Source organism: Callionymus lyra, chromosome 5 (genome assembly GCF_982586985.1).
Source record: "Callionymus lyra chromosome 5, fCalLyr1.hap1.1, whole genome shotgun sequence".
NCBI classification, from domain to species: Eukaryota; Metazoa; Chordata; class Actinopteri; order Syngnathiformes; family Callionymidae; genus Callionymus; species Callionymus lyra.
Genome location: NC_141822.1, coordinates 9,146,462 through 9,162,054, shown reverse-complemented (window position 1 = coordinate 9,162,054; position 15,593 = coordinate 9,146,462).

The window sequence follows — 15,593 nt, the reverse complement described above, 5'->3', positions numbered from 1 at the left end:
GAGTCTTTATACTCTTTGGAGTGAATCTGTGTGTTTGTTTTGTTGGATTCAGAACAGTTACAGCAGACAACGTTGCATCAGTCAGAGTATTTATTATTTACATAAAAGTTGTTGAAGTAGATAAACAGGATGAAAACTGCCCCCAAGTTTTATTTGAGTTGTTAAATGGGAATGTATTTGGTTTTAATAGGGCCAAAGAATCATTGGTCTCACAAAAAACCTGCAATGGCGGAGGGTAAAGCAGCCACAGGCAACGACAGCAGTTGTCTCACTCTGTCTTTTAACCTTATTTGTAGATAGAAAATAAGAGAGAGAAACGACATATTAAATACAAATCACTGACCTTAATCATTACCGTGCCATGTTGTAGTTGCAACCATGCAGAAAATCTAGTTATGGGCTAATGAAGCTTCATGAAAAACTGTCATCATTTTCCAAGCTAGTGGTGCTCTGGGCATAAAATGATTGGAGGTTACATTTAATACCTGTAGCTATATTTCAAAGTATAGGTGTACCATCTTCTAAGTCTGGGACACGAAGATTCCAAACATCTACTTCTCTGACTTGAATTGAAAAAGACCTTGATTTCCAAGAAAATCATGTAACTTCTCATAAGAAACTCCCCAAATGTAAACATGTATAAAATGAGTCTGACGACTGATAACTTGGACGATGCTTCGGCGTGGCTTGATGAACTGATGATCTAGATATTGAAGAACTGTGACTTCCTCAGAGAAAGCCATTCCTGTGACTCCGTGATCCCCTCATCTTTTTGGCCAATCCTTCTACTATGATTTCCCCATTGGTTAATGATGGGCAACTGAAGTTTCAAGAAACACTGACCTAATTTTAAAGTATTCAGTAGATGGCAAGGCTAGTTTGAAATGTTTGATTTTACAAATTCAGAACAGTGATCAGACAAAAATAACCAAGCAAAGGATTCCAGGAGGTAGATTTATAAAGGCACTAAATTAGTTTTTGGCCTTATTTGTTCGCAAAGGCCAAAAATACCAGAAACAGTCATGCGCTAAGTACTCCCTAAAATCACTGCTACAATGACATAAATAAGCTCATTTTCTTCATATAATTCTAAGGAAGGTTTTCAATCTAACTAGAGCTCTGTTTCTTAAATATTAAGAAAGTAAATGTCTTTTTAAAATGTGCGAGTCCTAAACGTTTTTGGATGTCTTTTAGCCCTGAGCAGCTATCGGATCATGTTTCGGAATCTGTTGTGATCGGCCGAAATATTTTGCTCGCACCCTTTTAAGTCCAAGCAAGCATGTTAAAGGGACAATGACATTGAAAACCATTGTTCTATCTCAGGGTCAAGGTGACCCGAAAAAGAAACGTGTTTGTGGTATCCCTTGTGTTGTCTCTGGGTCAATGGAACGACGCTCCTTGACGTGGTCCATTTTGACCCGGTACAAGGAAATTGAAGGGTGACGGGAGGGTTGAAACTAGAAAACATGTCCTTTGCATTTTTTTATTCAAAATATCTTTCTCAGTCTTTTGTCTTTTTGGGTTACCCCAGATATATATACATTTTTTAAAAAGCCTAATGAATCAAAGAGTCATGAACAATTACAATATAAAAAAGGTTTCAAATCCCATTAGGGACTCTGGTGGAATAACTAGTTTATTTGGTTTTCCTTTTTATTTTTTTATTTTTTTTAAAACTGTTCTAATCAAACATCACATCATTTTTAAACTGATGGCGCCACCTACTGACCTCTAAACAATATGACACTGTTTCACAAAGCTTCATCCGACCATCACTAATCTTGACTACTCATGGATGGATGGATGGATCAAAGGAAATAATAGGTGAATAGATAGATTGTATGGATGGATGAACTTTATTGATTCCTCTGGATTCAACTACTAAACCAATATTATTTGCGTTATAAACTTGACATAAGCAAAGTTATGAAAAAAAGAAAAATATTTCTTATACTGAGAAACTTAAATGAACATTCTCATTATCTAAGATCATATTTTCATGATGAAATAAAAGAAAAAAGAAAAGGTGAAGGACAAGAACACCAGTATTGTTTGATCAGGAAAAGCTTTTAAACGTTAGCTTTGAGGTAAGAAGCACTTCGTCCTCATTTACAATTCTATTATTTGTTTCTTGCGTTGCTCTTTTTATTTCTTCACGCCGTGCTGCCGTATTGACGGGTGTCTCACCTGTGAGACTAATAAAGGATTGCCTGCTGTAGTCCGTATTAAACGTGCTCACTGTGATGTATCCAGGCTGAATAAAAGAGGTTCAAATGATCAAGCTGCTTGAGAGTTTTCTCCGTCTGAAGCTCCGACCGAACACACAGTGGGTTTCATTTAAATGCATGCAGGAGAAGCATTTGTGTGTTTAGGAACACAGGAGTGCACATGATGTGCTCGGAGAGTATAAACTATACAATATTGTTCAGTCAATGAATACATTACATTTAAATGAGAATGCAAAGAAGCAGAAAAACCATACAAACAAACCTTTAGATGGCGTGAAGTGCTTCCCGGGCGGCATCTTGAGGGATGTTAGGTACAAAAAGTAGGCGTCCCTATTAACCCTTGGTGAAACACAGGCGCATGAATAAACAGATATGTGATGACAACCCTTCTTTTCAGCCTTTTTTTTTTGGTGAATTATTGATTTGTTTTTGTAGGAGTGGAATGAATTGTTTTCGATCCAATTTGGCTTCCCACCTTTTCTCCTCTACTGGACAGGAGGTCCATTAGCATTAAGGTGCAGTTGACTCAAAACGAACAGGAGGGAAGGTGGGCGGGTGCTGGGATGGAATGTGGCATCGTCTGCGACCACAGTTTAACTTCCTGTGCTCTGGTTGAATAACTAGTTTATTCGGTTTCAGATTGGACCAAAAACAATCTCGTTTCAGACGAGAAGGTTCTACTACTAGTGATGGTCAGAGTCCACCAGATGGCGTATCTTCATTATTTTCCTTTGTTTTAAACAACTGTTCTAATAAAACATCATTATTAAACTGATGGCGCCACCTACTGACCACTAAACAACATGACACTGTTTCATGAAGCTTCATCAGCACATCACTGATCACTACTACTCACTACCACTAGAGAAGACATAAAATCAAGCAAATTATATTTGATTTCTAATGTAAAACTTTATTATATAGAGACAAAAAAAACCTTTTGAACGTGTTGTGTTACAAAGTAGTTATAGATTGACGAGGCCTTATGATACAGTACCAGCTGTATCATGATACAGTGTCTTGATTTTAACATGCCAGTCGTTGGCACTCTTTAGTTTAAATGATTTGGCTCTGATCTACTAATCCAATGAAAGCTAGCATTATGTATAGTGAGAGTGCCATCTAGTGGTCTTTCAAACTGTATCATGATACCTCATCAGCTGCGTCATGAGGCCTCATCAACCTATCACTACTCATTCGAACAGTTTCTTTTCTATATATATTTAATTGAAGAATACATTTTGAAAGAATGTATGTTTTCATGTGTTTTCGTATTATTTGCATGTGTTAATTGTATTTATTTATATGATTGTATAAGTTACAGACCAGAAATAATTCCACAGAAATATAAAATATATAATTTAAAAACTAGTGATGTGCCAATGAAGCTTCATGAAACAGTGTTGTTTAGAGGTCAGTAGGTGGCGCCATCAGTTTAAAAATGATGTGATGCGCCATCAGAAAAGTTCATTAGACCACCACTACTAAAACATGCTACATGGTATTTTGACCTTTTCTCATACCTCACGCCAATTTTGGTTCCATTTTGAACAGTTAATTTGATTATTTTGACAATTTCCTTCACAAGAAAAAAAAATCAGTCTGTTTTTTAGCAGGTCGGAGACGGTATTTGCGTTTGGTTGCATTATTTTCTATCATTGTCAACTTGACACTTTCAAGAAGAAAAAACAGTAGATGGAGAACTTTTTAAATCTATCGATAAGATCATTAATCTACCAAAAATATACCTTGTAATTGTCTTTTCTTGAATAAAAAAATAAATTAAAAGCGTTTTCTCAAGTTGTTACGGTGGGAGTCAAAGTTACACAGCTATGTTTTATAAATATACATGTTCCAAGTGTAAGTTTGAGTTCCTGAGACTAGTTAGTGTAAACAAGCAGTGAGACGCTAACAAGGCGTCATGTTCTCAGGACCCGTGAAGACACAGTGTTACAGAGTCTTATAGCAGTTGGCATGAAGCAGCATTTGGAAGCGGCGCGTGGGGTGATGAATGTTTGACTGAAGGTGCCCTCCATCTGTCTCAGTCCATCACGGAGACGGCGCGAAGGATAATTTCATCCTGTTCCCCCGTCGACGGAGACGACTCTTGATCAGCTCAGAGATGCTTCTTAAACTTTCTGATATTCTCCACAACAACACATTTCATAAGACGCCACTAACAAGCTCCACGAGGAAGAAGACTTTATATCAAATTAGATTTTTTTTTTCTGTTTTTCTGTTTGCCAGAATCTGTGAATCACTTTGAACCGCTTGTCTGAATGAATTATTTCAGTCGGACTGGTTTGGTCCGAGAGAAGCTTTCATCCCCTTTGGTTCATTAGATGTCTCCAGAAGAGGAAGAAGAAAAAAAACATCCACATTACAGAGCGACATCTGATGGTTCAGCGGTCACAGTGGCTCTCATGAGGAGCGACACTTGATGTTGTTAGATAAATGCTACATTTTCCTCGTTGCTCCGCTGGACTCGTCTCGTCGGTGATATTGAGGAGAAAAACTGACATGCTGTGAGACTAAAAGCCATGTTTTGTCAACAGCTCGGATTCTGCTCAAACAAACACGACAATTTTATGTAAACAGTTTTATCATTTGGTTGCAACTGAACTGGAAGGAAGTCGAAAATTATATTTTGTTTCATTCTATTAAAAATGTATGTAATAATTTGTTTATTTCATTGTTTTTTGACACATTTTGTCGGGTTTAAATTATAGAAAGAAAGTCGTTTTTAAAATGCTGTTTGTGCTTAACGGGCAACTAATGTGTTGATTTAAGTGTGTCTTAAATTGACCTTAGACTTCGATTGTATCATCAGTGTGTGTTTGTACAAAACTCTCTTTTCATTGAAATATTGAAATTAGAAAATGATCTTAAGCCCCGCCAACTGAAAACACTTTGTTTTTCTGGAGATTAAATCTTGTTCGCCATCACCACGCCCACTCTGCTGTGATTGTATCAAACATCAAAGTTTCTCACCGCACATCATCAATCCAAAAAGTCTCCACCGCCAAGGGACTTGTTGTATAAACAAAGCGGGACTTGATTACAGCTGGCTGGATGAAGAGTGAATCCATTATTACATCATAACAGGCTCTTGTAACCTTTCATTTGCCCAGATTTCAGACGAGGGAGAACATTATAATATATATAGTATATTTCATGAAAAACTAAACTCGATAAAAACTTTGGAAGTATTGTTACAGATATTCTCCTGGCTCAAGTTAAATAAAACTGAGTTTCTATAAAGGGGCCTCAGCCACAAATAGGCCAGGGTGTCCCCCATTAACCCCCTATCTTCCAAGCACTCACTGCAGTTTGCATTCAGCCCATCAACATTCCATACTCAAACGACATCCTGACTTTGTACCAGTTATCTTTCTGTCCGCAACTTAATTTCCTCTTGTTTCAAATCAAATCAGTATCACGACATTTATGTTGACAGTTAGCATCAGCGTTTTCAAAGTATTGGTGATGCTAAACCATCTTCAACCAATTTTTTTTTTTCAATTTTTACCTTTAGTTTACTTTAAATCAATACAAATAAAATATAAAGAGTTAAAAAAGAACGTGAAAAAAGTTATAATATTATATTCTTTTTTAAGTATTTTATACTTTGTTTTGTGTGTGTATGTGCTCCTGCTTATTGTACTTTTTTATTTTCACCTGAAGCTGCTGTAAACAAAAATGTCCCCTTCTGGGACTAATAAAGTAAAGCTAAATCTAAAATAAAGTAATAAGTTGAAAACATGGTCATGATGAGGGTCTGCATCTTGGAGAGGAAGATTCAACATTTGAAACATGTGAGTCAGGAGAGTTATAGTTTGATATTATTTTCCCTTTAAATCAAGATTAAAACGGTGTTTGAATCATAAATGCAAAATTTGTCAACAGCATTTTAAGTGATATTCGAATATAAATATGCTATGGCCGAGAAATGCATCACGACAGAAGGCATTTATTTTCAGGCGTGAAGCGGTTTGCCTGGGTGCCCCTGCTAGATGATTTACTTTGTGTGTTGCGAATTACTATCATAACTAAAAATCCATCTTACATTTTTTGTCTTGGACAACCTTTTTTAAGGAATAAGGTATTGAGATTAAGGCTTTGAAATCTATGTTGCTTTTTGATCAATATTTTGTGTTGCTTTTTTGGTCTTGTTAGAAATGTTTAATTCAGAAACCAGTTGCATTTTGGTACCAAGTATCGGTACTAATCCTTAGAAGACAGTTTTTTCTCAGTTGACCTAGGAATATTGTTTGCATAAGAATGAAAAATGTATGGATTTTGGTTCTTAACCATAGTGTTATCTCAGGGTCTATGTGACCTAGAGGTCCGAAAAAAAGGTGTTTGAGGATGGATCTACTGACTCCTTCAAGAAACATCTTAAGACATTTTTATTTGTGCAGGTTTCTGAGACTCCTCTGTTGTTCTCTGTGTTATTTCTTTTAAGACTATCTTTTATTGAGTTTTGTTTTGATTGTTTAAGTGCTTTGTGACCCTGGTCTGGAAAAGCGCTCTACAAATATAATTTACTTACTTACTTACTTACTTATATGAACAACCTCCTCCAATGCATATGTATTTCTCGAAGCCAGGAAGGTCTTTCACCTCGAATCAGAAATATCACAAGGGATACTTCAAACACATTTGTTTTTGGGCCTTCGGGTCACCTTGACCCTGAGATAACACAAGGGTTAATCCCCGAGACATCATTCCAGTCAGCGATTTTTTAAGGAATGACTTAAATATCTTGCAAATATTTATCAAGTTTTCAATGTAAGAGAGAGTATTTCCCTGATTTGCCTCAACATGTAGCCATTATTACCCAATAATTCCAATTATTTTGAGTTTTAATCCTAATAGAAAGACATGAACTATTTAAGGGAACATTTTTTGGACGTGCAAAGCTGGTCCTTATGAATCCAATGTTAAAAAGGAGCATTTCGGAAGAAACTTTGTGAGGCTTTTATCTTGTTAACTTTGCCATGACATTTGAATCGGGCAGAATCTTGAAGGAAAGGAGTGTGTTTGGCATTTAGCCTCATCGGCAGAAAAATGTTCAAGGCGCAGACGTTCAGTCTTGATTTAGGATTGTCCACCATTATAATGATATGTAGACGCCCTGACACATTTGGGTTCCCGGAGAACACGTCTGGTACACCCAGTCGTGACAGGACAGCAGGCTTATTAACGATCGCCTTCACCACGTGCTGTATCCTCTGACCTTTCCCTCTAAAGAAAACAGTCGATGGACTGCAGCGGCGCCCGGCGAGGTGCGCCTCCACTTCCTCTCTTCTTACACCACTTTAGGAGGCGGCTGGAATTAAGTACGTAGGGGGGGAAGAAAAAACACTGTTTAATGTGGGGCTTTAGGGCGAGTTCTGTGTGCGTTTCAGGGATATTCCACCTTAAACTCAAATATGTATCAACATCATTTAAGGCTGAAACTCAAAATTGATTCCACCGTTGCGAGCGCACAGATATATTGGATATTCAATATTTGATATTGAGCCGGACTGAGGGGAGAACACTTCCTCTGTCTCTGCCTCATGAGACCGATCTCGGATTTAGTCAATTAAACGTAATAAAAGTAACAAAAAGAAAGTGTGTTTGTTCTGAAATGACCTTTTTTTTTAATGAAAAGATAAGAAGTAAAAAGGTTCAACAATTTATATTTCAGAGGAGATATCATGTGGTGCCACTAGTCCTGTCGCTCCAGTTTTAAGTCGGCTTCAATGGGCAGGATTCAGGGAACTAGTCGAAGCGAACGCTCACAGTTAGGCTCCCATAATGGTTTCATTTAGAGTCAATAATTTCCGAGCAATTAAGGAAAGCATTTTTCCCAAATCTGATCGGAGCACGATCTCGGATGTCTCGGAGGCATTCGCTCTTTTTTTTTTTGGCTGTTTTTTTTATCAAAACAGGTGCATTCTGGGATGCTCAAAAATTCCACGATATTTTTAGATTTCATTAAGAGGCTGAACTTGTTTTGTTATTGGAGTCAAAGATTGACGTGCGTTGGCGTCCTCAACGACCTGAGATTTGACACAAAATCAAATGCGACGATTGATTGTGACGCGACTCGACATCAGGGATTCTTGGACAAACTCTGTGTATTTCCTGTTACATGATTTGACCTGAATCAACAAGTCACTTACATTTTCTTTATAGAATTATGTCAATGAAATCATATCAGTATGACCTTGAATGAACTTCCCAACCAACAAATATCAACGATCATTTTCTATATGCAAAATAACTCAAAATCGGAATCAAATAAATGACCATCTGGATCCACAAATGATTTGACGATTCATAACTCTTTGGTGCAAAAGGAGGAGACAGTGCTCACTTGATTTCTTGTGGGTTGTAGATAGAGTTTGGGGATTATACTGCCCCCTTCTGTCGCTCTAAACTCATCACAATAAACAATATCCAAGTGCTAAAAAATGCACAAAATGATACTGATGAATTAAATATAAAATAGTATATTTCTTTATTGCTTTTATCAGCTTGCATTTGTCACTTACTGGTATTAAATAGCTTCACAATGTTAAGTTATATTTTGTTCCTGGATTTACTCGTTTTAAACTCTAATTTTAGACATGGTTCGTATCAACATGATATATTGAAGTAAAAATATATATAATGATTTTTCAAAATGAATAATAATTATATAGGATTAGGGCTAGAGCTAGGCTTATGGTTTGGGTTAGGGTTAGTATTTGAATTGTCTTCTTTTTAGTCAAGTCATATCAAAGTGCTACAGGTTTTAAATGAGATAAAGAGATTAAAAACCAGACAGTTCCAAAAAACTATTTTGAAAATGTTTTATATGTCTTACTAAAATGGTAGGTTTTGAGTCCCAAATGTATATCTGTATTTTTTTTTACCCAATTATCCTTTACATTTCTACATTTTGAGTATTTTTTTAATACCTAGCTTACCCAGCACCCAGAAACAGAAGATCCTAAGGGCTAAAAGAAGAACAAAAATGTTGGAGGACTTGGAACCTTTAAAGGTTGTAGCTAAATATTTAAGCCTGAGAGTTTATAACATTCCTTATAATAGGAACATTGCCTATGTACCTATGAGTAGATAGCAAACAACTGTTGTGTTGGCCTTGGTGAAAGAACCTGAGTCAAAGAGCGCAACACAGATCCACAATCTACTAGTGATGGTTTGATGAAGCTTCATGAAGCAGAGTCATCATTTGTCTAAGATTATTTAATGGCACTTTTAGCTTAAAAATAAATGGGGTTTCATTTAAATAGTTTCTCAAGGCCAATGATTTTCTCCAAAGAGTGCCATCTAGCGATGAGGCCAATGCCTCATGAAGCCTCACCACCACATCATGTTGAAAACCTTTTAAAAGACCCCAAAAAAACGTAGTTATCTTGCAAATAAATTGTGATATTTTTTTTTGCGCACTACATGCTTTAATGAGTAGATACAATATTGTGGCACTTTGGAAATGAAACAAATATATGATGATTGATCTGTTATCTTGACCTCGACTCACCAAAACAGAGGACCAGGAACCCGCTGTGGGTGGACCTCATTGGCGTAGACTGATTTATTTTGGGGTCTGTAATTTTTTATGATCAATCACTGCTCACCACCTGGAGGGCTGCAATGATTTTACCTTTAACTTTACATTAGCCGGACGCAGGGACCCGGCACGACGGCAACACTTAATTAACTTTAACGATTGGTGGAAATAATCAGTTATAATTCCTCGCGCAGCCACAGATGAGTATTGCTTTTACCAGTCAAACATTTACTTCTCCGTCAGTGTCATTGATCACGGTTAAAGTGTTGTTGATCGCCGATTGGTTTTAATCAACTGCACATAAACCTGGATCAATACCGAGACCAGGCGCTCCACTCGTCCGTGCCACATGTTTACAAATCATATTTATTGGGCTTTAAAGTCAGTTTCTTTTTAACGACAGGTGTCATGTGAAGATAAACTTGTTTTTTCTACCCTTGTTTAATGGTGGACGATGCTTATAATTTTCTCAAACCTTGCAAGTAATCTTTTTATTTAACGTGTCAAAGGGGAAATAATCCCAAACTTTCTATGTTTTTTTTTTATCTTGTAGCTGCTGCTGTCGCTATATTTGTATAATTCTACCACTCCACGGAGACACTTATACGCACTTATGCGACTCTGGGCAGAGATTGTTATAAAGTGAGATGCCTTACTCCACTGGAAAAACACGTCCAACAACAATCGCCGACTATAACTGTTTCCCTCGACTGAGAAAAATCTCTAAATTTAGGGAAATGGAGTCACAACACGATCCAGAGCTTATAATCCATGTGTTTGTGTCTTCTCGTTAAGACTATTGTAACAGTTTATTTTGGTGTCTAAACAAGAAGGATCTGTCTCGCCTGCAGTTTATACAAAACTCTGCAGCGAGAATTCTCTGCTCTAGTAGAAAAACTCACATTTCTCCGATCCTTAAAACTCTTCACTGACTGCCAGTTGCTTCAGGATCAACTTTAAAATTCTGGTTCTTACTTTCAGATCTATTCATGGTCAGACCTTCAATCAGTGATCTGATCCAGACTTACACCCCAGCTCGGACTCTGAGGTCTGTGGATCAGAATCTTCTGATGGTTCCTGATGGCACAAATCTTAAGACCTTTTTATCCGTGCTTTTCCCTGATTTTCTGGGACTCCTGTGTTTGGTTTATATCGTCTTGGCCTTTTAGATTTTTTAAAGTATATATTTTGACTGTGTATTACTTTTAATTAATCAAGCCCTTTGTGATCCTGGTCCAGAAAGATCTTTGCATATAACAATTACTAACTTACTTATTTACTATTGTAAGCTTCTCTCCCTACAGTACAGGGTTAGCGCCCCACAAACAATACAGGAGAGATTTAGTACTGACAGTGACATTGGGTTAAATCCATAATTTTCGTGGTAATAAAATATTGATATTTGCTGTCAGTGTATTGATTATTCATTGCATTGAAAAAAGCACAACAATACATTTTAAATATCACATTCTTCCCACCTTCTGCATTTACACAGTTAATAAATACATTTAATGAATCTACTCTGTACACTTTACGCTGCACTTCTTTTCAGTTGTCATACGCAAATGATGCCTTCACTGATTGCTATGGTGCGTTCAAGAGCATGGGATAAAGTGTAACGAAATGCAAAACACTGTATAACTGAACCAAGTTAACATCAATGAACAAACTGACTGGCAGAAAACACCTATAATGCTTTTATTTTAATTTTTAATTAACCAACTGTTTGTTTTTAATAATAGATGTTTGAATTTGGTTTAATCCTTATTATTTTAAATCGACAAATGTTTATTGTCTTCTTAAATGTAACTTCTCGAAAATTTATCGCATGATATGCGGAAGACAAGAATAACGTTTTTAAGCTTAAATTTATATTTTCACTTATTTTCACCTCACTCTCTTGTTTATTTTTGAGTTATGGACAAAAATGTTTGTTCATTTTAATGTAGCGACGAGCCCGGTTGTCATTTCCGTCCAAAAAGTCACTTAAAAACATCCAAATACCTCCATACTGCTCGTCTGTAACGTCCATCTCGTATTGAAGCCTCGACATGAGAATTCGTTTTTAAAAATCTATATTGTAATCTTGTTTTTAGCAGAAAATCTCAGGCTATTGATACAATATATGTATATTAAATGTAGTCAATTATGCGTAATTATTTAACAAGACCCTGCTCAAACTCTGTATTTTAATAGTTTCATTTATTTTATTTTCATCATTTTCCTACTAATATTTCTCTTTAACTTTATTTTTTTTAATTTTTAAGCTAATACATTTACAGTGGCACTCAGTATTATCTTGATCTTTAAAGTATATACTTTTTTGAGTATTGTTTAGATTGTTAAAGCGCTTTGTGACCCTGGTCTGGAAAACGCTATATAAATAAATATTACTTACTTACTTACTTGAGCAAACCACGTTATAACGCCCCAAAGTGTTCAAGTACATGTTTAACATTTGGCCAAACCACCAATTTGAATCGTACCCCTTTCATTTAAGAGGTTCACTGTCGAGGAAACGTACGGCGAGCACCTGCTGCATCACCGGTCCTTCACCAGTCAAAGACGAAGGCATCGAATGCATCATAATGTTTGTACTCGTCTGATCGCGTTAGACTCTAATGTGTTCCTGTTACTCTATCCATTGCTGGCGTGTGCATTAGTGTCCTCGCATCCTGGGGGAGTCCACGCTCACGCCGTCATCCGATTAGTCCCAAATCTCATTCGGCTGAAAGGATTCATCATTTAGGAAGGTGTTTGCGAGGAAAATACCGGCAGCGAGAACACAAAACACTGGCGTTCAAAGCGTTTAGCACATGCTGAGTCAGCGGCGGCGAGCGGATCTTCCGGCTCCGGTCGGGGCGAGGTAATGTGATACAGGTGGACCAGAATAATGAACCCCCCCCCTCACCACCCCACCGGCCCCCCCAACAACAACAAGAGTGTTTACAAGACAGAGAGCAGAACCGTCCGTGGTGTTAAACTCCTCCTGCCATCATTCTACATCATCGTGTTGAGCAAAGTGGTGATTTTCGGTGCTGATCTAAGTGCTATTGTTATTAGAGTTTAATGGCCGGAGTCTTCCGGGGTCGACGATTAGACGGCGTTAAACAATCTAAACGATCATGTCTCTGTTTCTCGTTCGCAGGCATTTTCCCCTTAATAAGCAACATTTTTGTTTTGCTTTAATCAACTCGTAAAGACGTCGAATGATGCAGCTTCAGAGTCTAGACGCCAAATTAGGGGTGAAACGGTCGAGGGTTTTTCAAATGATGGGGCTTTTATTTTTAAGGCTCTCAAAACATTAAAGTTGTTTTCGGGGATCAGAACGCTGTCTTTCAAAAAGAACTTCATGTCCTTTTTAATCATTTCTTTTTATTGCAACTCATTTATTAACCAGGATTTTAAGGCTAATGGAAGATAATTTAATCAAATACATTTTGGAATTAAAAACTGACCTTACGAAAGCACATATTCTCCTTTTCAATCCTATTTTTCTGATTTTTTTTAAATATTGCTTTTAACACATGAGGGAACATCTGTGTCAGACACACACTGGACCTGTATTGAAACTAATGTACTGTTCTTGCAAAACTTTTTTTTTTTTTTACAACACTAATAGTTGAAAACAACAAATGTATCCCAAGATAACCTCAACTGCACAACATTATTTTTGTTCCTGGGATTTTGGGCTGAAATATATGGATGTATATCAGTGACATTTAATGATGCAATTTAACATTTTAATCTTTTTTTTTTTTTTAAGGCATTTAATTATTTTTTGGGGAATAATTTAATTAAAAAACTTCAATATTGAAATATTCTATTTTCTTCCCCCCATTTTTAAATAATTAAATCAAATAAGGAAATATAATATTTTCAAAATTAATGGGGTTTTTTTTAGACATAGAGTTAGATATATTATTTTCAATATCAATCTTTTTTTAATTATTTGTATTATTTTAAATTCAATATACAAAATATTGGTATAAAAATGCCAACAGACAATTAATTTAAATATATATATATTTTGTAAATGTTCGAATTAGAATATCAAACTATATAAGTGAAAAAAAAATCATTACATTTAAAGATATTCTCATGTCGTTATTAAAGAACTAATCATTATTTCCATAATATTTTATTGTTAAAAAATATTGATTACAATTATTTTAAAAAGTAAGTCAATGCTTGAAAAAAAAAAAAAAAAGTCAATTTCAAAGTTAAATTCAATCATTCAAAGTCATAGGAGGTAACTTTGGGATCATTATTTCCAAATACATGTAGTTGCTAAAAAAAACAAACTATGCTTGGACATTTGTCAGGATTGTCTTCCATGGCTTGGTCCAGCAGTTTGGTCTGAAACAGCAGCTGATACTAAACATTTTCCATGTAAAAAAAAAATTTGAATCATGTGCTCCTTGTTTCTCGAAAAACAACATTTAGGATCAAATTTGATTTGTTTTGCTGTCAAACAGACACACATAGATGTTCGCAGGACCTTCTTTTGATTTGATTCCATACTTCTTCTCAAAGGTTTATTCTATATATCATCCGATCATTCCGTATATCTCCGTTTTTTATTTGTTATTCTATCTATCTGTCGTCGGTCCGTCCGTCCGTCCATCCATCCATCCATCCATCCATCCATCCATCCATTCTTCCTTCCTTCCTTCCTTCCATCCATCCTTCCATCCTTCCTTCCTTCCTTCCATCCTTCCTTCCATCCATCCTTCTATCCATCCATCCTTCTATCCATCCATCCATCCATCCATCCTTCCTTCCTTGCTTCCTTCCTTCCTTCCATCCATCTTTCTATCCATCCATCCTTCTATCCATCCATCCATCCATCCATCCATCCATCCATCCATCCATCCATCCATCCTTCTATCCATCCATCCTTCTATCCATCCATCCATCCATCCATCCATCCATCCATCCATCCATCCATCCATCCATCCATCCATCCATCCATCCATCCATCCATCCATCCATCCATCCATCCATCCATCCATCCATCCATCTATCTTTTATCCTTCTATCTATCTAATGTGCTAGTTAAATGACTACGTATGTTTAAAAAAAAGTGTGTGTGTGTTAGTGTGGTTTGTGTGTGTTTCTTTTTCAATGTAATGTGTGTGTCCATTCTGTCTGGTATATTTGGAAATCTTCTCTGCTGAGATTAAAATCCCGACTTCTGAACACAAGTTGTCGAGAAGGGAAATGAGTCCAGATGAACGCGCCGAGTGTAACTTTCCTAATGAGACTTGGCTGCTGCCGTGGTTTGGGCTGGTAAACGCTGGTGAAAGCAGTTGGCAACGACACACGTGTTGGACTCTGATGAGTCCAGGACCTTCTCCAGGAAGGGCTTCTATCAGCAGGTCTGCAGCATCTGCAGAGGAGACTCATGATGACTTCAGGAGACGACGTGGAACATTAGTAGATCGACTGGAGTCGTTTGAACGTGGATCTCGATTCTGAAAATGATGCTTTTCTGATGAAAAATGAAAGAAAAACAACCATAACTGAAACAACACACCTGCACCATGTTTAGTGAGGATTCAACTCCATCATTTAGGTGCGTGAGATGGTGACGAGCATCAGTCATTTGAAGCTAATTCATCTGATATTTAGAACCATCGTCACCAAAGTGAAGTTAAGTGAATGTCAGATGAATTTAAAGTGTGTTCCGTGTCTTCCAGGAATGAAGGTAATTAGAGCCGGAAGGAAGTTTTGCTACAATATACTGTGTGAGGTTCGCTTCAGGGCAGAAATTTGAAGCTTTGTTGGATTTTTTT